This window comes from Hippoglossus stenolepis, chromosome 18 (assembly GCF_022539355.2).
Source record: "Hippoglossus stenolepis isolate QCI-W04-F060 chromosome 18, HSTE1.2, whole genome shotgun sequence".
NCBI classification, from domain to species: domain Eukaryota; kingdom Metazoa; phylum Chordata; class Actinopteri; order Pleuronectiformes; family Pleuronectidae; genus Hippoglossus; species Hippoglossus stenolepis.
In genome coordinates this window covers 2,324,488-2,349,432 of record NC_061500.1, presented here as the reverse complement: position 1 = coordinate 2,349,432, position 24,945 = coordinate 2,324,488, and the positions used below count along the sequence as shown (strand labels likewise).

Here is a 24,945-nt window from a genome sequence, read left to right as displayed (position 1 = left end):
AGGGCACCTCCCTCGGTGACTCAGTGGCTCCTGAGCTTAGTGATACTGTCTGTGTGTGTCTGTGTGTGTGTGTGTCACATTGTTGTACTTGGCCAGCAGTGCCATCATTTACCAGCATTAGCCTCGACCACAGTTTCAGGGTGAGTCAAAAAATATTCACAACATTTGTTTAGGGATGAGAAACTGGTTCGTTGGGCTTTCTGCTGTGTGTCTTAGTAACAGCGCCCCAGTGGAGATGTGTGTTCACGGAGTTTATTGTGCGTGGAGGAGTGGAACTGACAGGATGTTAATGACACAGATGCAAATGTGCTGGGGTGGACATGAAAGGCTGAAAGTTCCTGCTCTGCTATCAGACAGATATCTGAGGCTGATAAGTCCCACTCACGGGCTGCAGGTTGTTTTTCTCTTCAAACAGTTCCCAGTTCCCAACTCTGGTTTCTTGGTTGCCATGCTTCCCCCCTGTCCAAGTGTCCCCCCCACTCCCCACTCCCTCCGCCCCCTCTGCCCCTCCACCCCTCCACCCGGCCCACGCTGGGGCAGACAATAAGGGGGTACACAGGGGTATTTCAGCAGCGGCCAAGACCCAGCGTGGTGCTCGGTCTTGTGAGAGATCCACACATGCTGAGGTCACACACTCGGTAGTAACCAGGCGAGTCGCGGGTTAAGCAGCACAGAGGGGACCGTTGTCAGGGTCAAAACCGGGGCAGTACCGCCGGCCTTGGGGCCCGGTGACGGCCCCTGCTCGGCACCCCGTCTGCTCGGGCTTTGTCTCGGCAGAATGGGGGGCTAAATAAATGAGTAACTCTAAATGACTGTCTCCTTTTCTCATTCATGACTTTAATCTAAACCTGACCCGGGCTGTATAATGTAATGGAGGGCCGTGCTTGGAGCCTCGGGGCCCCCTGACCCACAGTGGAACCTGACAGCGTTCCATACGAGCTTGTGGGCCCTGGATCCCCACTGTTTAATGTAACCATACTCGGTTTTGGAGCCCTGGGAACCTGCTGTGGTACAGTCCCAACTTCCAGATGAGCCTCTTACCCCCCCCCCCCTCCTGCCTTCAGTGCTGTGTATTTGACCAAAGTAGGGGAAAATGGCATCCAGAGCAGCAGTTCATACTCAGCCATTCATGAAATCCCCTACAGGAGCCACGGAATTGAAAAGGGAAGTGAATCGTGAAAAATGGAAATGCAATGACATTTTCATGTTTTTCTATTGTTTCAGTGGGGACAGAAAAGAGCCTTTTTGTAATTTAGATAAACGTGTGCTCATGTTTGCTGTGCTTTCATCTCGGGGCCTCATCTCCCTGCACTGATGCTTGTTGCTGATTGGGACTCAGACGAGCAGGCCTGGGAGCGGTGCGGGGGGGATTTACAGCCCCGAGGACGGTGCAGTCTGGAGTTTGAAAAGCTTCCACGGTGACAGCGAGTAGCTCTGTGCTCGTAGAAGCTACTTAGTGAAATTAAATGAAACTCCTGTATCAGGGAGCCTTGTTTAGAAACCTGCTGAAACACATTTCCAGTAATTACTCCGGTTTCTAATGTCTAACCAACAAAAAAATACCTGAAACGGCCTCAGACAACTGTGCTGCTTTGTTGGTGGAGAGGCTGCAGTGAAGTCTCCTCAGAATCAGCCCATTAGAGTGCAAGCGGGGCTGGAAACTCTGGGAGGAATCCAGGTTTGGATCTAATCATGAAAAAATGTGATTCACGCAAATCTGTTAAGAGTACGAGGGGGAAAAAAGCCCCTGTTTTGTCTGTTGTGCACTCATGTGGTTTCTACTGTTGGCATAGTAATGAAGAGTAATGCGTAGCATCCGCACTATTGTATTTAGTTTATACAACAGCAAATCATAACACATGTTATCTCAAGGCTCTTTCCAGAAGAGGGTCGAGACCTGATAGTATTTTACATGCAAATAAAATCGGACAGAGAGAAACTACGAACGAGCACTTCTTCTTCTTCTCTGCTCGTAGAAGCATCAGCAGCACAAAGAGGTTCGTCAGGAGCTGGTTTCACTTTATGTGAAGGCAGATAATAATCAGGGTTTAAAGGTTATAACTACTGGTTACATGCACCAAGGACGTTCTGTTGGTCTGTGTGTTTGCATGATTACGCAAAAGCTGTACAACCGATTTTTTATTGAAACTTGGTATAAGGGTGAGCTGTGAGTCAAGGGAGGACGCGTACAACTATCGGAGCTGAGGGTTGGATTCTAGAATTCTTTGTTCGCTTTCATTAACTGAATGCAGGGATCTTTATGTAAAGATATGTGGCATGTGTAGAGTACTTCTATCTTACATATATTAAATTAGGTGCGGATCTGGGTAATGAACTGAATATATCTGATCTCAATACATTTATATGTAATATGAGGATTTAGTGGCTCAGCTGTTCCAACAGACCGTCCCACGTCTGTCTGGAGAACATCTCGACCCATTAAACTGTAACACTGGAAACTGGAAGAAGCCTTTGTTTATGACTCCCTGACCTTTATTACCACGCATCTGTCTGCTCAGTAAAAAGATAGAAACTTATAATTAAAAGATATGTAGCAAAATTAAAATTTAGTTGTAGACACGACATATTTTCAGATATTGCAATACAGAGTGTAACTGCTGTTATAATGCAGCTACGGTCATATTGACAGGAAACTATTAGAAATCAATAAATGGTTAGTAAATTATTAATAAAGTCTTTGTAGATCGGAGTGTGAAGTAGTATTAACTACCTGATAATATCTGATCTCTACCATATTAATAAATACTTTATTAATCATTGTTTAACATTAGTTACAACTTAAAAAGCCTTCACATAATGTGGCACATAGAAAAATATAAATAAAAAGATATTAACATGTACAAGATTGATACTAACTGATTTATGATCTATTAATAAACAATATCGATAAAGCCATTAATTACTATTAATAAACTCTTCATGTTTAAAGTATGTCTGTGTCTAGATGAGATCGAACATGAAACGAGCTTCTTGTTTAGTATGTGAAGCCTCATTAGCAGATTAATTAATCATTAATAAAGTCATGGTGAGAGTTTACAAAGCTCGTGTTAAGTAGGGTTTGTACATAAGTGGCTTTAAAGCCATGAAATCAAAGACGTGGGGAAGAAAAGCTGCAGCTCTTCGTGGTGGAAAAGTCATGTAAGGAAAAATGAGTCACAGATGTTCCCTGTCAGCTCCGCCGTCTGTGTCAGAAAGCAAATGATGGAATAAAGTGTGTGAGTGGGGTATTTACCGCTGCTCTGACAAGGAGCTATTAGTGAATCTGCTGCTCACCAGCTCTTTAGCTGCTTCATTAAAACCCGCCCGGGTCCATATGGTCTGCACGCAGGCGGTGCCGTGGCCCAAGGTGTTTATTTGTTGCTGATAGGTGGGATCAGCGGAGAATCAGGGCCGAGTTCCGTCCCTAATCTCCCAAGCTGTTTGTGTCTCGGCCGCCATGGAAACCGATACCTCTCGTCATCAAAGAAGCTCATTGGGTGGGACTAACGACCTGACAGCTGGGGAGAGAGGGATTCCAGCATTCAGGGAGAGCACCGTCACCCCAGGGGTTTCCTCTAAGCCCTGATAATGCCCCTCCAAAGCTTTCCCCAGCAGATGCAACATATTTCTCCATAAGACAATCAAACAATCTTTTCTGCGGCGTCTTTTCATGTTTGGTTTAAACGTGGTTATTGACTTTAAAGAGCCCTCTGCTGATCCCGACCTTCTTCTCCCTCACGGTTTCTGGTTATTTCTGGCTGAGGTGACACCTCACGAAGCTTCATGACTTGACACTTGTGCACATTTCTTCTCAGAGCAGAATAACCTCCACTATTTGCTTTTCTTACACTGCTCTCTTTTTAATCTCCACTTAAAGAAACAATGCTCCATTTTTCACTTGGTGGTGAGCTGATGTTGTGATAGTTTCCCAGTGGCATTGTGAGTTTCCCAGTTCGCATTGTTCCCAGTGTTTACCCTCGCTTTCCCCTCTCAGCCTTTCCCCTGCTCCCCCGCTGCTCGGTTCCGCTTGGATTAAAAACGGACACAAAAAGGCAACCACGTCCAAATATTGACTGGGTCTCAGGACTGCAGCCCTCTCCCAGCGCCCGGCGCAGACTGCCTGAAAGGCCGCTATTGTTCCGCCCGTACTCAGCGGCCCATAGCCGTCTTTTAGCTCTGCAGAGAGGAGACGGGAGAGGTGGTTTTGGAGAGTGTGTGCATATGTTATCCGAGGTGGGGCTGGCGGGATTGCAACAGGAGGGGTGACACAGTCCTGGGGGGGGCGAGAGAAACTTCCGCATTAGAGGCCAGAGGCTACAGGGTCCCAGGGTGGGGTCAGAACCAGTGTTTCCACCCCGAGGAGGTGTCAATCTCTGACGGCATCAAAGAGAGTTGACTGGATGTGATTTCCTGCACAGGGGGCTTCAGGAACTATCAGACTGAGGATGAGAGGCTTCTTATCAGAGGTTTACCTTCCATTTTACTACAAAGTGCCGGAGCATTAAGTCCCCCCCGCAGCATTTTAGTCTCTTAGCGCACCAAATGAAAGAGTATCACATCTCAGATAAGATCTTCATCTCAAATTATTTCAGATACCCAATTGTACTTTACAGAATGTAGTTAAAAGAACGAACAATTGCAGGACAATTAAGCAGTGTGTTCTGCCGGGGGGTGTGGGGGCGGGGGGGGGGTTGGGGTTAGGGTCAGTTGTCCTGTGGGGACGCCCGTCATTCCTCGCGCTCTCTACGACCCTGCCTGCAGAGAGAAGCCGCCCAGACCCTCCCGTTCCGCTGCGACTAATAAGGCCAGGTCCTCGGGCTGCCGGGGCGTGATTGACAGGAACTAGCGTCAGGAGGCTACTAATAAGTGTGGCAGGTTTATTGGTTTACGGCAATAATTCTCTGCACCCTGGGCCCGGCACATGTACCGTGGCTCCGATAACTGTGACAACTGGCTGCAGTTTACGATGCATTCGGCACCACGGGAATTTCCAATCTACAAAAGTGACCCAGGTTAGAATGATTAGCTCAAGCAAATAGCAAAAAATGAAGTCAGCTATAAGAGGAATTTTCTATAATTTTGTTAGTATCTTGCAAGAAGATTACAGAACAAGTCAATTCAAGGATTTTGCTAAAATCACGTCTCAGTATCTGGGAATAAGGCTGAACACAATAAAGTTGCTGCATTGTGGTTATGATATCTGTTGCAACTCTTGCTCGATTTATTTAGAAGAATTTCCAATTAAAACGTTTGAGCCCTAAAATCTTGTTTTTCCTGAATCGGAGACCAAAACCAAATCCAATAAATAGAGTCGCCTGTAAGAAGAATTTCCTATGATTTTCTGCCAGTGTCAAGGAAAAACTCAACAGTATTGAGAGAAATCAACCTAGACGTTAAAAAAGCAAACTCTTTTATTCAAATTACAAGAATGTTCCGAGTCTCAGTATCTTGGAAGGAGTTTATAAAACGAACATTGCTTCACCGAAATCCCCCAAAATGACTCTTTTCGTGATTTCGAGAAATGGGAGAAGAAGCCGGTGCAGCAGGATCATCTCATCAGATTCAAACACAACAAACTTTCCTCCCAGGATTTTCTCTTAGAATGTGGAAAACTTTCTCTTGGAAAGTAGCATTTTCTTCCAGTTGTCTTAAGATCATGAAACAGAAATTGACCTGATGAGATGCTTTGTGTTGAGGTCAGATTCCGTGTGTTTGGCTTCCTGTGTTTGATATGCGCGACCGTCAGTGGATTAGTGGAGGCCTAATCTCACAGTCTCACTCGGCTGCACAGAGGTTCACTTTTCTGCTGTTTTAATCTTAGTGGGGTATTTTGTGTGTGTGTATGTGTGTGTGTGTGTGCTGTTTAAATGTGAGTGGTGAAATGGCATCCCCTGTGTCTTTGTAGGCACCGGTGAGGGTATTAGCAAAGAGGCTCTAAGGGGCTTAAGAGGTCAGCCTTCCCTTTGTGTGGAGACACAAAACACTTCCTGTGGGACCCTTCACCCCTCTCTGTTCTTCTCTCAGAAAGCCAGGGCCTGCCTGACCATTCACATTAATCAGTCTTAGCTCCTAATGACTGCAGTAAAGCTTCTGAAAAGTGCCTCCAAAACGGTCCTAAAGAGCCACTAAGCCGCTAACAGACTGGGCCCGACTGCCGCTGCTCGCAGGGCAGCGCACCGTGTCGGAGATGGCAGGGTGGGTGCGTGGCTGCAGGTTTTTACGTTTTAAACAGCCTTAAAAAATGGTGAAACTTGAAGTTTAGATGGTTTGTCAGGAGCTGCTTTGGGAGCTGGAGCCAAAGAAAACCCGGCAACTGCTTCTCGTGTTGCATCTAAAAGGTTTCTGGTCAAGAATGCACGGGGAAAAAATGAGGAAAGTTATATTGTTGAGCTTAATGTGTCATAAAGGCCAAAATGACTTGATTGCATGGAAAGAATTGAAGGTCTTGATTCCTGGGTCGACTCCCAGCCTAGAAGTCAATTTACTGCATCTCCTCACCCTGTCGAGCTTCAGACACAGATTCTGGAAAATGTCTGGAAAGTTGGGTCTGGAGATTTTGCGGAATTAGTCTTTCACAACATGAATATGTCCGCAGCATTCAGGCGAGGGGTGGAGCCTTAGGAGAGCAGCGGGAGGCGGGACATGACCTTTTCTTTCAGGGAAGGTCGGTGTTGTAGAATCTCCTCGTCTTTCCAAGTTGGCGTCTGCGTCTTCTACGTGTTTGACTTCCTGAGATATTTGTATTCTTACACTTTAGGGTCATCAACACGAACACTCGCTCGCTGGGAATTTTCCGCACATTTTCCAGCTGCTTTCTCACTTGGACTCTCTCTGACATTTTCCTGACAAGTTTTAGAAAATGTCCGGACTTGCATATTTGTGTTCTAACGTACAGCCCCTCTCGAAGATTTCTGGAAAATGTCCGTACTTCAGTGCAGGTCTGAAAACAGCTTTCGTCTGTTTCCTGTCTCTTCTTCTTTATCTCTGTCAAAACATAGTCAAAGAAATCTATAATAAAATACTGAATAAAAGAGTGAGAACGTCTCTGGGGATCTTTAGCCTGTATTTTGGGTTAAAACTCGTCAGTTAAACGTGCTCAGCTTTGACTTGGCTGTGATGTCAGTTGTTCTATCGTGTGGACATGTGCTCTGTCTTTTCCGCTTTGAGACAAATGGAGTTAATGAGAAATCTGGCACATCAGTGGATTGGAATCATTTGTGATCACAGCTGAAATGTAAATAAAACCTTGATAAAGAGCAAATGTGATCACTCTGACAGTCGGGGGCCAAACCTCCGAGTAAATATTTCTGGAACTATATTTGGGTCAGTGCGGCTTTGGAGCGAGGCCCGAGACACAAAGTATGCACCTCCTCATCAGGCCGACATTTCCTGATCTTAAACGGCTGCTGACTTTGAGTTTCTCTGTGTATCTTGGAAGAAATTAGACAAAGCTGATGTGTGAGCGGATTACTTTTCCACTGAATCACTTGTGATTCACAGAGCGATAAAGTTCCCCGAGCTGCACACACACGATCGCCAGTTTTTCTTTCAGCCGCGGAGACGCAGCAAAATGTCTCGGATGAAGCAAAACATGCAGTTGCTGCTCCTCTAATTGCTTTTGTTTCTCCAGTTCAAATGTCTCGTGTAATGGTTCGGGTATGAGCGTTTATCTGATGATGGTTTGGAGCTGTGCTTCTCACACCACAACACAGGAGAAGTTTCAGCTTGTTTTGCCTCTTTCAGAATCCTGCGGTGGGGAATATTGAAAAAAAGACCACTGTTATTTATCTCCGGGTGAGGAGCCGTTGTTGTTCCCTGAACTTGGTGTGACTTTGCGGGACCTTTCGTGTGGCTCCCTGCTCCGCGGAGACCCAAAGTGTTTCCTCCTGCTGGATTTCTGCTCACTCGGTGCTTTGGGACACATTCAATATTAAAAATGCTGTTTGTGATCTCACGATAGCGCCTGGACAAACCTTCACACGCAACCAGGAGAAATCCAGGTCAGGACCGCCATGACTTTAATAGAGGGGTCGACGTTGTGTCGACTTCTCCTTTTTTTTCCTCAAGTTCTTTCCTGGCCCCGTGCTGCTTCGGTGATGAATGACTGTGATTAAATAGTTTTTGGTATTTTATCATCGTGCAACTTAAGCTGCAGGGTCATTAATTGAATTCTCAGACTGCCAAGATCCGTACACTTCCCCATTGACGGACTTCTCCCCGTCTCGCCTTTTCTCTGGTGTGTGTGGCGGAGCGGGGAGCGCAGGCAGCCATTTTCCAAATTCCGACTCCATTTTGTTTCAGGGAATAAAAGTAGGTTACGAATCCTGGGATGTCACTTGAGCAGTTTCTGATCTTTCTGATCTGATAGAAAATCTCCTCGTGAAGTTATTGACGTCTGTGGTAGAAATCATTCCTGTCTGCTGTTCCTTTTTTTTATTTGATTTTCCTCAAGCTTGAAAAAAGTCTGTCAGAGAATTTCAGTTATTCTGAACTCTCATCAGCTTATTTAAATATTTTATTCTTTTCTTTAATCCTTTTTGTTCCCACTGCTGCAGGGACCTGTGGCCTGGGATACACAACTCTTTCTAGAAATTAAAAGAAAATCTGTTAATTTCTATTTGAAACAAGTTTTTCGTTTGCAGAAATTTAGATTTCTTGATTCTCATTTATTGCATAAAAAAATATATAAAGTTCTGCATTTCTGAAAATGTAAATCTTCATTCTAACTTTGTGGCCACTTCAGATTCTAAAGCCTGTACAGGCTGATCAGTAAAGGAAAAACATACTGCAAAAAAACATTCAACAAATAAGTTAGATTTTTGTTTTCCACAAAAAAAATGTGGCGACAAGATTTCCTAAAACTATCATAAAAATCTTGCTGCTGAAACATCATCCAACCTCGACTCTTGATGCATAATAAGCAATAAAGTTGTGAAACTATAAAAACTGGAGTTAAAGTTAATTGACTGTGTAGTTTTTTGTCCAGTTTTCAAACTTCACTTATTCTTGGAATAAGTCAAACTTCTTGAGTTTTCTCTTGGCAGATGTTTGAGTTTCACTCTTCAGACTCCTCCTCTTCTGTAAAATAAACAAAACAGGACTAATGACCTTGAAACAAGATCAACAATCAAACTCAAATGTGTTTTGATTTATGATTAATAAAATAAGCTTGTACGACTTTGCTGAATCAGCCCCTTTGACCCACTAACACAATGCTGATGGGACGACCTGCCTTGTGTTTGTTTATGGCGTGTGCCACCGCCGCCGCCCTATACGAGTTGGTGCGTCGGTGCTCATATCAGTGGTCGCGGCGGCAGCACGGTGGGAGCACACGGGCAGACGCTGCGAGCGCTCCAACCGATGATCCCCTTTTATGTCTTGGCTCCATCAGGGCCCTGAGTTATTCTAGTGCATAATTGATGGAGGAGTTAGAATAGCAGAAGTAATGCGATGAGAGGGTGCAGCCAAGCGGAGCGAGGGATCGCGTGCGTGGGGCTGCAAACATTGCAGGGGACGAGAGGAGGGCATCTGGCGTAACAGGTCCCAGGGCTGAGTTGACACAGAATATGTCACCGGCTCGGCCAATCGCAGCGCTCCCCCTTCTCCGCCAATGGGACGGCTCCACTTGAGCGGAGTACTACGTTCTCGTGAGTCGGGGAAAAGACACTCTTCGGGTTGTTAGTGTTTCTCGCAGCTTTTGTCGTTTAAAAAGGTCTTAAAGCTCCAGTTGAATCTTTGTAAACTTCAGATTATTCACATTTTACCGGAAATTCCACTTTGACTTCAAAGGAGTGTTGTAAATCACCTCGGGGTTTTCCTCTTGTCCTCCCTCAGAAGGTTTTCTTTGTCCCGGCGGTGCGTCCTCTGCGGTATCAGCAGTGACAGGGTGGATATCACACCTAGACGAGCACCTACAAAGAGAAGCTAATGGCCCAACAAGTCTGCATTGTCTGTTTAACAAAAGCTACAAGGTCACAGATAACCTGTCCCGTCCTGCTTCAGAGAGACGAGCAACTCCGAGGGAACAAATAAAACTATATAATAAAAGGCGACAGGTTTCACCCTCCGTCTCCCTCCTGTCATTAATTATTTTAATTTGTATATTCAAGAAGCTAGTGGGTCTAAATACACTCCCGACAACTTCACAGGAATGAAATAGAAGCAGATTTGGACTGAATATTGAATAGTTGCATTTTCTTTACATTTTTGGATGTAAAATATTTGATTAATATACATTTGAGTGGTTATTTTATGTAAATATTTATGATTTAATTGAACATATTATTTTACAAATGCCATTTTACTTGAGTCAATCGCTTTTTTAGTAATTTAATTCTATATTTTATAACATACAACACAGCACTGCAAAAAAAAACAACCTTTAAGCCGTGTATTTTTTGTAATTTTTTGTAATTTTATCTCTAATTCAATCTGCAAACTGTATTTTCCTGTAAATAAAATCTCCCGCTGGTGGTGAATCCCCTCGCTCCTGGTACAGCTCGATAGAGGAACGGCAACGAGAGTCAGTATCTTCAAATACAACAATATGAAGTTACAATACAACAAGAAATACTCCGATTTAAACTTAACTCGGATTTCTGCTGAAACGCGGCATAATTTTCAACAAGAAAAACAGAACTTCACTTATTTTAAATATGGTTTTACAGTGTAGTTATCCCACAAAAGAGAAATATCAACTTACAAAATACTTTTCTCTTTTATTTTATTTCCTATTCCACAAACCACACGTCTCATACACACGTCTCATTGTCGTGTTTCAGTTAGTTTCATGTTTTTGTGCGAAATGTGCACAGCTAATGAGAATTCGTTGAAATTTCAGGGGCAGAGAAAGTCTTCTTATAATTATCCGTCCGGCGTAATGAGAACAGTGAGGTGTGCAGAGTTGTGTGTCTGTGTGTGTGTGTGTGTCTGTGTGTGTGTGTGTGTGCAGACAGTAGCCGGTGTTTGAAGTCGGCTCTCAAACACAGACCTGTCCAGCGGAGCACTTAGAGGCCACTGGACCGGGACTGTGCCTATTAAGATCATAAAATCTGGCTCATAAAGATGTTTTATTTGTTTCCTGAGTGTGCCGGCTGCTTAGGTTTCCATCAGAAGTCTTTATGGCTCGCTGCTCATATTTCTGTCTGTGGATGGAGGTGATATTAAGTTTTACTGGACTTTAAGTTGCAGGAACCTTGTCACCAAAAGTTCACCAGTGATTTTTTTTGGTTAATGACCTTTATTTTCCTTCCAACCGCAGTTTGATTCTGAGCCATAAATATTTCTGTCGTGAGGTGTGATTTTACGGCAGGTGTTTTATTTCGGCGTCACAGTGAATTAGTTCAATTTATCGATAAATACCTGAATCAGTTGTAAATAATCCCGCAAAAGAATGTTTTTTAAATAAATATAACCATATAATCTATATCTGCATAGATTTTCGTACATATACCTCGATATTCAATTCATCTGACATTCTTTATACCCATTTTTTAAATAAATATATTGTTTTATTCAAAGTGACAAAAACTATTTAGATTTCCTGTTTCTAATTTTCTTTAAATTAAATCTTATTTGAAATGTTTTTTTTAAAATGTTAGCATAACGTGTGAATGTGTAAATAAGTATGTACGAATATTAAAGATAATCTGGTTATACTGTTAAAAAACATACTTTAATATTACTGATTCAGATATTCTATTATTATTCATTCGTCATTCTTAATACCTATTTTTCAAAAATAGAGTTTCTTATTTTCAAACTTTCTTCAAAGCTAATAATATTTAAAATGTTTTAAAATTTTAGCATAAATGTTAGAATTTTGAATCATATTTTATTTTGAAAGTAAAATACTTTATTTCCATTCAATCTGATATATTTCTCCTAATATACAGTTTTAATATAAGTATAATCACATGGATGTATTATTTGTATGTACACGTCACATGTGAAATTACTTTTCCAACATGTATAATTTCATTACAGTTACATTGAGTTAAACAATAAACGTATTTTTTAAATTTTAAATAAAATCTTGAATATTGACTTCGACGTACAGAATCAATTAAATAAGAACAAATTGTAACAGGAAAAAATTCCAAATTAACAATTGCAATAAATGAAATTACCTCGTATCCGCCAGAATTGTATTTATTATTATTTTTTCAAATTGCTTGATAATTTTTGGCATTGGAGCAGTTGTAATTTTGAAAGTTAGAGTAATCCTTAGTCCTGTGACTTGAGTTTTAATTAAATTACGGGGTGCAAATAGTAAATTGTGAGGCGTGCAGCCATTAGCGGCGTGGAACCCGGCTCTGAAGCCGCCATGTGTCGCCGGCGCCGGGTTCCACTCGTGCCGCTTTCCCTCAGTTTCACACATTTCAGCCTTTTTGATAATAGGCTTGAATAAAAGGGACGAATTGATCGAAGGGAGAAAACGGGGGCCTGATGTGTGGATGTTGAATTCCTGTGACTCCTGTGGGGGTCACGTGGTCCAGAAGAAGAAGAAGTGCCGGTGAGGTCTAGACACGCGATACACGGGGGGGTTAGGAAACACGCCGGCTGAAACGTCACGCACATTTACCATCCACCAAGCCACTCCTGTGTGGAGGCAGGCCTGCTCCAAAGTTTGCCCAGCAACCCAGCGGTGTAGTGGGAGATGTGGTGTTGTGGCGCAGCTCCGCTGTTTGACACACTTCCTGACTTGTCCAATCAGAATATACATTATTTTCTGATCATAGAATAGATTTAAGTTTGGTTTGACGCCATGAACATGTCCGTTTAATGATTATTCCCTCGTTGAACTTTCACTCTGAGGAGAAACTGTTTTTATACATTTGGTGAGAATTGTGTCTTTTGGGGCCAAAAAAAGTGTTACCAGAAAAATTAGGTTACAAATCCTCCGTCCTACAGTGAAGAGTGAGAGTGGATGGATATGCTAATTCACCCCCCCCCCCCTCCCCATCCCACCGCCACGCCACCACCATGAAAAAAAAAGGAAGAAAACAGGGGTGTGTCCTCTCGGAAAAAAGTCACCAATCAGACCTAACCCATTACCGCGTGGCAGCCAATGAGGCGTGGAGCAGCTGCGCCCCCATTGGCCCGCTGAGCGCCGATCACCAAAACTGTGCCAGATACACCAGGGTAGAAATAACCCAGAATTCCCGTTGCCTGGAGGGAGTGGAGCTCTTAATGCAGCGTGCTGGATCCACGCTGCAGCAGCCTGCTGCTTTCTGGGGGATGTGAACTTAAATGCCAACAACTATCTGAATAAATCACTATCAGTATGTTCTCCATGCATCGTGGCAAGGACAGCACACACACACACATGCACACACACACACACACACACACACACACACACACACACACACACACACACACACACACACACACACACACACACAGATACAGTGTCCACCCCAGTGTAAATGTTAGAAGGTCACAGGGAAGCTGACTTTGCTTTCGTGCTCTCTCATTATCTTTCTTCACTTTGCGCTTCTTACTCATTCTACAGTCACTCTTAGTTTATTATTTCATACAGAAAAAAACACAAATCTTTGTTATAATCTCACAATTTGCTTGTAGGACCTATTTTAATGTGTTAATGGGACTAAACATGGAAATCAAATCCTCTAAATCCGATGTAGTGCAACTAAAATGTAAATATAACTGCAAACCTGTGTCGTAGCACTTCATCTATCTATCTATCCATCTATCCATCTATCTATCTATCTATCTATCTATCTATCTATCTATCTAATGGACATATCAGTATCTGCGTTCATGTTTGCTGATATAATTCATGTAAAACATCTTATTTTCTCAATTCAAGTTCTATATTTTTGGTTGTATTTGTGCTTTCTTTTTATTTATAGTATTTATTGAAGGTTAAACTGTAAAATATGAAGCCTAAATTAAATTTCTTTGTCATAAGGGTTTGATTCCGACATCTTAGGAATCATTCACAATTTGTTTAATATATCTGCTGATATATTAGGATAGAAAATGTCTTTGTCCCTAATGTCGGCGTCGTTCTGTCTTCATGAAGAACACAGTAAATGTTCCTTTAAAGAACGCGGTGGAGTATCACCTGATCTAAATGTCATAGTGCACGCAGCTCAGGTTTTCTCTGTTGATCCCGCTCTGCTCTCCGAGGCCTCCAGATGTGAGTCATCCAGCTGCTGACTCCTGCTGCTCTGCTATCAGATACGAGAAGAGCGATTCATCTTTCTCACATTTCACAGCTTTCTTCTGCCCCCCCCCCCCCCCCAAACAAAAAACCCTACACTTTCCCAGTTTTCCTGCTCTCGGCCACTTCCTCCCTGTGAGAGACGTTCGACCACTGGACTCTTGTTTGTTGGCTGCGATCGGTGCGAAGCCACTTTTCTCTATTTCTTAGTGAATTTGAGTCGATCCTCCTCCGCGTCTTTTAGAGAAAATCGCTTCGCTGCACAGAAACAGGTTCAGACGCTGCACAGACGAATGTCGGTGCTCTGGTGACTTTAATTTGGCGATGTGCTCCGTGGGTGCCGACACACACGTTTAATCTGGTGTGGAAAATGAGTCTGCAGACTTTGGGGAGACAGTGTGATGGCGCACACACGTACTTTTAACACACATACACACACACAGCGGCCATGCATGCCTGCACACGGAGGCAAACACACACACACACACACACACACACACACAGATGCAGACGCAGACTTGTGAGCAGGGTGTCGTGTATTTATCCTGTAAGTCAGCTGTTTGATCATAATTTGTGATTAATCAGCCATGAGAGCTTTTGAATTAAGTGCAGCTTTTCATGTCGGAGTAATTGCAGCCTAATCCGTCTGGCCTTTCCCAAATGCTTTATAGTTTAGCGGAGCAGATGACACAGAGCAGGGTGGCAGGGGGCAGACGCTGGTCTCTGAGGGTTCCACAGCCGTGAAGTCGCTGGGTTTTTTTTCTCGTCCCAGTTTGTGTCGAGAGTCCAACGAGTTCCTGCTTCACGGATGAATTGTTCGTCTCTAAAGCTTTTTTTTTTTTTTATTCCTCGTCTGAGTTCGACTTGTGACAGTTTGTGATTTCTAGTTAATTTGAGGAGGTGAGGAGCCTGAACTCTCCTGTGTCTGTTATTTAACGGCTCAGTTGTGTGGGAAGACGTCGGGGGAACCAGAATATTCAGTTAAGATGCTTGTTATCGGCTCCAGCTCCTCCTGCAACCCTCAGAAGGATCAGCGGTAGAGATGATGGACGGATGGACGGATGGATGTAATATATATATTAATACAAAGTTAAGCTAAACTACATTTTGAACCTTGGGTTCACGAATCCGAGGTTTAAATCAGTTAAACTCGGATCCACGTGGGGAAAATCTGTAAAACCCACAAACAATGATTCCTGTACCTTCCCGCTGTGTTTCCTGCTCTTGTGTTTACTCTCCATCGTCTTTCTTTCCAAGGCAAATCAATTTGAAACTCACTTACGATATAAAACCACGTCGAGTCCAATCTACTCTCCAGAAATGAGTAAAGCTCCCTTGGGAAATTCACAGTTAAGGCAAATTCATAGTTTGGTGATGGTCCTTGTGACGTAAATGGCGCCGTTCACCCGAGGCTACACGTGGACCTCTGTGTGGACGTCCACGTGCACCAACATCTGTGACCTGACCCGAAATGGAACAGAGGGCATGTACGTGGGACTTGAACGAGTACGTGGACAGTGTGGTCAACCCTTCGGCATCCAGATGTTAACTCAGAGCACGATTTCAGACAAATGTTGGTCTTTTTCTCTGTTGCGTATTGCTGCAGGTTGAATAACACCTGCACACTCACCTGCACTCACACGTTCCTCTACGTGTCTGAAACATCCTCATGAGCATCACTGCCATTAAAAGGCCTCAAACTGCATCCCACCACGGCCTGGCCCTGGGCACACGGCTCCCTCCCCACAAATGTTTCTCCTACTGCCCCTTTGTTCCGCTCCAGAATGGAGTTGACGCGTGTGAAACCGAACGTGATACCAGGGGCCCGAGAGTTCATTATTCGCCGCTGTTCTCACGGAGCGAGTGAAAAATCACCCCTTTGTGCAGGGGAAGAAAGAGCCTTCCTCTGACCTCATGGCTGCGCAGTGTAATGTCAAAAGGCCCCGAGGTTTGTGCGGTGTAGCCACACCCACTCTGTTGTGGAGCCGCCGTGGAATCTGACCAGGGTTCCCCCGTCCATGAGAGAGACAGAGAGACAGGGGGACAGAGGGACAGAGAGAGGGAGCTGAGGAAGAAGCAGCCTCTTGTAAACAAATGTTTGGATCCCACATGTACACCACACTAATTGGACTTTGGCTCCTCTGAGGATTTCTTTTCCCTTCCAAATCCGAATAGTGCATTTTCTGCATTCTCTGTACACTGTCTCCTTCAGACCACACTCACTCTCCAATTAGGCTCCTTCTTTTAACGGACATGTTAAAGATTTCCTGCTCGCCACCATCGCTCTGATGCAGCTCTGTGCCGCATCAGACCAGTGGAAATTATAGGTTTCTCCAACTTCGGCTCGGTCTCTCTTCTGCTACAGGCTCTGTTCAGGACCTGGCATTAATTTAACATGCGTCTTGGGTGATCCCATCACGCACGGACATCACAAATAAAGGTGTGAACGCAGCCAAGATGCTTCAGACGTGCGGTGATCCAATCGCTCAGACCACACGGGATGCACGGGGCCACATTCTCTCAGCAGCGTTTATGCACATGGATGCAATCTGAAGTTCTTCGTGATTCGTACGTAAGCTAGCTTCGTCCACAATGTCTGAAATAGAGACAACGTGAAACATCTTAGGTGATTTGGTTTGTCTGGATGACGTCAGGGAAAATAACAAGTCTGAATTATTTTTGATTTCTTTTAGTTTCTGGTAGATAAGGCACCAAAAGTGACAAAAGGCTGCCAACACCTTGGTGATGTTAGTATGGGGAGAATTATGGAGCTAAATTGTTCGTGGATGAAGATCATTTTAGTATTAAAACACTGTTTTAGTCAGAAAACCTGTGAGGTAACAGGATCAGGTGTGAACATTGTACTTGTCCGATCACCCAAGGAGACGCACGTTGCTTCAGGTATGAACATCAAACCCTTTCCTGCCCCCGGTCTGAACGCTACCAGATGACACCGGCGCCCGCAGGAGCCTGCTGCCTATCAGCTGCTCATTAGAGCTGTGGGTGGTATGTTTATCTGCACATGTCGATAGTTATGAGCTCCAGTTTGGGCTCAATACCATGATTGAGAGGACGTTGGTTTTAGGGTTGGAATTAGGTTTAGGCATTTAGTTGTGATATGTGTGTGTCTGTCTGGGCCATGAATCCAATTATTAAGATCTGTAAATCTTTATTTTGTCACACAAACCAGCCAATGAACCAATTATATAAACCAGCTGAAGATACTGTATAAAAAGATCATTTTGATTTATTCTAGTTCATCAATCTGCCTCAATCATTCATGTATTATATTTTATACTGTTCTATTGTATTTTTTTTTTACTGTTGCAAAACAGGACTTGTAGGCTTTGAAAAACAAATATGATTAAGATCCTTGTGCAGCAGATGTAAAATAACATGAAACTTTCCATCTTATATTCTTGTTTTTCAAAGCCGACGTTAATTTAACATCAAGTGGATTTTTTCTTCTTGGTTTTTTTCGCAGTAAAATCCTTTAATTCCCCCCCCCCCACTGATCTCATTTCATCTTCAAACTACGTCTTTATGTCGTCGAGACACTGGAAGTCATTTCTAGAAAAGCAGTGAAAAAACCCATTAAGCGTTTTCCATCTGCTTCAACACAACTGGACTTTGAAGATCTTCCTCACACACAACACAAGCATGTCCTGAAATGAGTTTAGCAGCTGTCGTTAAATCCTGCGTTTTGTTTCCCGTTCTGACTTCAAACCGTGTTGTTCCCCTTGTTTTTAAGACAGTGACTCATTTCTAGAAAAATTCTTGACGCAACAAGACCCTGTCACTTTGCTCGGTAACACGCCACGATGGCTCGAGACCTTCTCCGCTGCAGCTGCTGATACTTCTCCAGCCTCGGGATCACAGGCAGCGATGCAGTTCTCGCTGCAGATGCTGGTAAACTGTGTGATATACGATCACGTGCTTTAATCACTCATAATCACGACACCGCTCAGCCACTCAGCCGACGCTCTCCTGAGGTTGGTCTTGGACGCGGCTCTGATGTTCCATCCAGCTCCTCCGTCTTTCCGTCGTCTCCCACCTCTCCCAGCTCGCGCCGCCTTGTTAGCCAGGAATGTGGAGACGCCGCGTTTCTGCTAAACGAAACCTTCATGGGAAAACGTTGCTTCTTCTGTGGAGGAAGAACCGTTAATGGATTAAGTGGCTGCAGTTTCCCGCCCGGGGGCCAAGCCTCGATCGTACCCCAGTTTATTCAAGCTGGACCCCCCCCCCCTCCTCTGACTGCTCGCAGGCTAATAGGAGCGGCTAGCGTAGCTCAGCTTTAGACCCTGGTCCTCTGCCATGAACTTGGCTTTCCTGCCCCTCTTCACCCCATTCATGTCAGCAGGCCCTGGCATTCTTGTTGGGCCTTTTAAGTGTGTTCACTTTGGACGGCGATGAAAGGAGTCGGGGGAACACGGGATCTTAAATCACTTAATGAGGGGAGACAGGCAACGCTTTTGTCCAGCTTGTTCTGGAGCTGCGTCCAGCCAAAGGCCTCTAACGGGCTCTGACACCTCGCTCTGCTGCAGACCCCAGTGTGTGTCTGTGTGTGTGTGTGTGTGTGTGTGTGTGTGTGTGTGTGTGTGTGTGTGTGTGTTGCTGCATCGCCCGCATCCGTACAACTCCTGTTCTACATCTCAGCATTTATTCGCGTTTCCTCACCGGCTCGGCATGCTTATTTGGTCTCAGCATATTTTGTGTGTGCGGGCAGCGGGGAGGGATATTTGTGTGTGTGGTGAGGGTTAAGTGGGAGGCAGAGAGAGGCTGCGCGATGCGCGAGGCAGCGGTGACGAGGACAGGGCTGCTCCCTGCGGGTGTTTGGCCTTGGCCTACACTTAGCGTGTGCTGACGGAGCCGGAGCATGAAGGGAAAACCCAGAGAGAGAAATAAATAAACAAGTGGCAGCGGCAGAGTTTCCCGTTTGTGTTTGGTCGTTACGCCGGCCTTGCACTTTCTAACTCTGCTGACCTAATGAGCAACACACAGTTCTCGTTTCGACTCACATGGCATCTGTAGTAACATACTCTCGCTGCATACTGTAATCCCCCCCCCATTAATAATGGATTTCCTTTATTTATTTTGCAGACCATGTTCTTTGCCAAGTGGAAAATACCATCTCTAATACCCCTACGTTATTTCAAGGAGGTTTACTTGATTCATAGTTGGACTTAGAGCTCGTCTTTGGTTTTTCTCGCCCAGTTCGGGGGTTTGTGTTTGATTATGGTTTTGATTCATGATGGTCGAACTCCACCAGAGACGTTTTTCACACGTGAACTCTGGAGACGAGGGGGTCAGGACTTTCTCTGGAGCAGCAGGAGAGTCTGTGGTCAGACGTGTATAAACTATAAACACGTGTAAATGCCACGGTGAGGATTACGTGCTTGTGTTTACAGTAAACCGGCTTCGGCCTGTATCACCCAACGCTCTGGGATCTCCTCATCTTTGTGGTTTTTCTCCTCCTTTGTCATCATCATGTCTGAAAGAAGGAGCATGAGCTTGTCTTTTGTTTTGATTCATGATCAGAAACCAGATAACATTCAATTAATTTACATTTTTATTTATTTAGTGCCACAACATACATTATCTCAAGGCACTTTACATAGTAGGGTCTAGACTTTGGCCTGATAAGATTGAGACTTGGGGTCAGTTTTAAAAGCTGAGGCCTCCACGCTGTGACGTCACAGACCAGGAAACCCCCCCCCCACCTCCCCCAAGCCTCCTCCATCCTCCCTCAAGCCCATCGCTCTCTCTCTCACCTCCTCGACAACCGCTGCTCCTCGCTCCTCCAGCCGCCTGATGACCTCCTCTGCCTCCTCCACCGCCGCTCAAGCCCCTCCACCTCACTCCACAACTCACTCACTCCATTTTCACTTGTGCGCTGCTCTTAACACTCTCCCACGTTCTTCTCCCGCTCTCCTTCCTCCCCCTGTCTTCCTGTGACATTTCTCCTCAAGGTCGTATTAGAGCCGGGACTGTTTGGCTTTGACACTTGGTCCTGCTCTCTCTCTCTCTCTCTCTCTCTCTCTCTCTCTCTCTCTCTCTCCCTCCCTCTCACTCACTCACTCATTGTCTCTTGCCATCTACCACCATCTCCCTCGTCTCTGTCTTTTTGCACATGCTGCACACACACTCACATTTCACACATGCCCGCACCCACACTGACGAGCTGGCAGGCTTGTGTTGGGTTACAGGACACCCTTCAGTGGCTCTCCTCTGTCCGCCGTGTGCAAATGAGTTTGGAGAACTCGTCTTCATTAGAACCGGAGCTTTTTTTCCGGAGGCCGGTGTTTTCGGGGCCCTGGCTCCAAACCAGCCCCGGGATGAACTATTAACATATCAGCTGTAAACAGTTGTTTTCTGCAGGAGCGGCTGTGCATGTGTGTATCATTGGTGTGTGTGTCTGTGTGTGTGTGTGTGTGTGTGTTGATGCTGCTCTCTAAAAAAGCCAAGATTTATACACCGTTCTCAATTTAGCGTCACTGCAGCCGTTTCTGGGCTGTTAGACCTCACTGTTCCTTTCAGCTGGCTCGAGTCCGCTTCCTTTCACAGTCGTCCAAAACAAGAAGAATGCCATGAAGTTCCCATGGTAAATCACACTCACATTTACATTTCAGGCCTCATCCAGAATGCAATGAATACCACGGGAGAGGCTGTATTCACAACCACAGCAGCTGCATCAAAACAAAAAAAAACATAACTTTCTGCACTGGTGTTGCCATCGGTAAGAGTGAAAGGGTTTTTAAAACACAGCTCATTTTACAGCAGTTTATTCTCCTTTTCCAGGCTCGGATTTACAACTTGGTGAAGTTGTGCATGAAAACAGAAAACCTGCTCGTATAAAAGCTCCTGATAAAAGATTTTATTCAACTTATTCGCCTTTAGTTGTGGAATCGGTCATTTTTCTAGGCTTTTTCTTATGCAATATTTGTGATGTAAATAGTAGAAGTGCCTAAATTTAAAGTTATCAAACCAGATCGGACAAGTATTAGTTCAGTTGAGAGATTAGTCATCAGCAAATATAGGAAAAACAAATAGATAGGGATGAAAAGTAAATATTAATATGTAGAGTCTAATTTTATCCAAGCTACATGAGCCACTGGGTTTTCTACCAAAACGTAAACTTACCTGAGTTAAACGTCTTGCAACAAAACTTGAGTGAGGTGCAACCTTATGCAGACAATGAAACATTATTTATTTCTATTGTCGCATCTTATTCTGCATGAAATATTGTCATTGAAATAAATGAAGAAGCTGTTTTGGAACGTTGCTCTATTTTGTTAAAAGTTGTGGAAACATGGACCAATAGGTGATTATCTGAAATTAATGTTATATATACAACACCATGCAAAAGCCAATGGTGTTAAATTAAAGACATTTCAACATTTACGTTAAAATCAGGGTGTATTTATTTAAAAACTTTATTTAGACTCAAAGTATTCCTATACTGTGAAGTTTGTGTAACTCGTGATTTACATTAGATTTTTAAACATTGACATCATTGTCAGAATCATATATTTCTCCTAATTTGGTTTCAGACCAGAACACATTTACGGTATAGAATATATTTACAGTAAATTAAAGCTTTAAACCAAATACATGTTCAACTTAATAGCAGAACTGTTATCGTCTGCTGTTGCCAACTCTTTTCTGATGCTAAGATTTCATTTGAACATCTTGTATTTCTGTGGCCATTATGAATAATGACTCGTCTTAATAGGGGCCCAGACTTAGAGATGTAAAAGTTGTTTAACACAGTAACTCAAGGTACTTTTTTTTTTAGTAAACTCTTGTAAACTTTAGTAAAAATGTAGAACAATGTTTTTTATTTTATTCACAGTAAAACGATTCCGATCTTGATGAAAATGCTCGACAACACGTTTCTAAAACATCGCAACACGTTGAAATAAACAAACACGAACACAGATGGAAATCACCGGTGCAGTGTTCACGAGTCCTTCGGGATGTTTACTGCACTAAACGCAAAGTTTGGGTCCAAAAGACAAATACATACCAACCCGACCACAGTTCACCCAAGTGGCTGCCGAGGAACAAATCCTGTTTCCAGAGACTGGGAGTCGTTTGCCAAGCAGCTCTCTGCCTGCGCTGCCACATCTGTGCCCACTCAGAGTTTCCCTGCTGATTTCTCCTCCACAACACATGTAGATATGTTTTCAATCTCTCCAGCTCAAATACAATAAGATCATGATTTTTATCAGTTTTCTCTCCAATCCGTTCAAGCTGGGATTTTCTCCGGCTTTCATACTCGAGGTTTTTGTGAAAACAATCTGCAGTTTTGACTTGGAGGGTCTGAAATGACCGAGTTGGCAGCGGCACTGAGCTCTGCAGCACTTGGGTAAATATGGATCCGTGCTTGTGCGACCAGACTACAAAAAGACATGTGTACTTTGCTTCGCAGCAGCTTTGCAGGCTGTCTGAATGGGCGGCTCGGTGGGACGGGAGACCATGAGAAACCCCCGACATGAAAGCCATCGTCTGCTCACCAAGGAAATTCTGCTGACACCTAATCACAAAAAGAGAGAAGTGAAAAAAAAAATCTGCCCCGGAGCCCGCGGCAATCTCGGCGGGTTATCTTGAGGGAGCGTGACCTCTGTGACACTGATAGGATTGTACACAAAAGACGGCGCTTTGCTTGTGCTTCGCTGCAACACACGCAACTTCAACAACTTTTCTTTTCTTCCAGCCAGCTTTCTTTGGAGCGTGTGAAGCAGCGGAGGTGATGGATGTCACGTTTCCCTCTGTCGCTGCTCCACTCGCCTCAATGGACCTTTTTTGAGACTTGAGTGAAATTGATGGGGAAACTAACCCCCGAAAGAAAACAACCTATAGACTCTTTTCTGCTCCTTTCCTCGGCCTCGCAAACCGCACGCCGCCGTATCATAAAAGTCTGTTTCTCTTTACCTCCTGTCGCGGGTCAGAGCGTACGGAGCGGGATGTCGAGGTCGGACTGGGAGTCAACCAGTGAGACCAGTCTCTCTCATCTTCTCTGTAACACCTCAACGTCCTGTGTGTCTCCTCACCTGACGGGGGTTTTTCTCATGTCAGATCCAAACACGGGATCCTCTTTAACCGCTGCCCTCGAGCAGCTGAAACCTCCTCTCAGCGCAGACAGACACACAACTGTTTGTTTTATTTACTATCTATGGAAAGAGTCTATTTCTGGTCGAGGTGTGAGTCCAGGATGATGAGGTGTTTAAATCAGGGGGATGAGGGCCGACCTTAGGGCTCTGGGACGCCCACTCTGTCTGGACCTGCGAGGGACCGGGCTTAACTTTATCCTGGTCGAGAGAACGAGAAGAGAAGTGAAAGAAGTTGGTACGAATACGTTCTATGAGTTATTCTAGGTGGATTTTTAAATTCTAGGGACATTTATCGTTCTATAAGATTTGTACGTTACACTATTTTTATTTTATGTTGTAGATTTTGCGTGTTTTTAATGGTGTTTTGACCTAAGGCAAATTTCCGCTGACGAGGACGACGTGTGTTTATTTGGTATCAGCTGTGACCTAAATATTTGCACGTGTGTGTCTGTGCATGTGCGTGTGTGTAACGACTTGTTGCGTGTTGATCACAGCGATCAGATGAGCAGACAAACAGGCGGCAGGAAGCTCCTCATCACACTCGAGCCTCGGTGTGAACAGATGATGTTACTGGAGGTTTTTCTGGCAGGTTTTTCCCTCTCGTTGTATTTCATCGTGATATTTTTCTGGCGTTATCCTACAACGTTGCAGGAGATTACCTGGAAGGTATTGTGTACTCGTGTTTCTCTTCTTCCACAACAGATGGTTTCATTCATCTGCGTGCATTTCATCTATTTTTTGCAGCCTGTGCTCGTGCAACTCGGAGGCTGTAGCACTCTCTTGTTGCTGGTTTTACTGTCACAATTTACTACCACCCTGTAGCTGCTGAGCTTGAGATGAGAAGTTTGAACATCTCCTTCATGTGTGTACAGGTGGTGTGAATTTACAGCAGCTACAACACAACACACCTACTTGCTCCTTTAAAGCTATTTAAAGTTTCCATTTGTAAGACAGAACTGTGTCAGGTGGAAAACCCAACATGGGCTCCTGTCTCCTCACGTCATCTTGTGCCGCCATGTCAGCAGAGGTCACCCGGTCTTGACCCGCTGACCCCTCTGTTCTTCAGGGGTCCACAAAAGCTTCAGACGTTGCTCATATGATCGCTGCTGACAACAGATCCTCCCTCCTGCTCCCTCCCTCCTTCCACCCGTCCTGCAGCCATTGTCTGAATGTCAGCCTGCAAACAAAACGCCTGTTCATACAGCGCCGGAACAAAACACAGCATCCTCCATTCACACTGCGACTGTCAAACACTCCACAAACGCTGCCCTCGCCTCACAAGCCCGGCTGTCTTGTTTCTTTCTCTCTTTCTCCTTCTTTCTTTTATTTTTTTTATTCCGAGGGCAGAGAACTTCTCACCCCAGATCAAAGAGGGTATCATAGCAAACATGGCAGAGATCCCGTCCCTGATACCCACTCTGTGTGTGTGTGTGTGTGTGTGTGTCTGTGTGTCTGTGTGTGTGTGTGAGTGAGATTTGTGTGTGTGTGATTTGTGCATGCAGGCTATGAAAAAGCCCATTGTGGTCATGCCAGTGTGCCTAATTAGTGTGTACACAACTATGTCAGTTGTCCTGTGATCTCCTCTTGTGTTCTACAGTTTTATGGTGCCCTGTTGTGAGCGGAGTGGGAACACTGAGGACG

At 44.4% G+C, this 24,945-nt stretch overlaps 1 protein-coding gene across 1 annotated transcript in view; it reads left to right on the top strand.

Annotated features, from left to right (window-relative positions):
- LOC118125671 (ephrin-A5b) overlaps positions 1-24,945 on the top strand; it is a 68,552-nt gene that overhangs the window by 1,801 nt on the left and 41,806 nt on the right. The gene's annotated exons all lie outside the window — the stretch shown is intronic.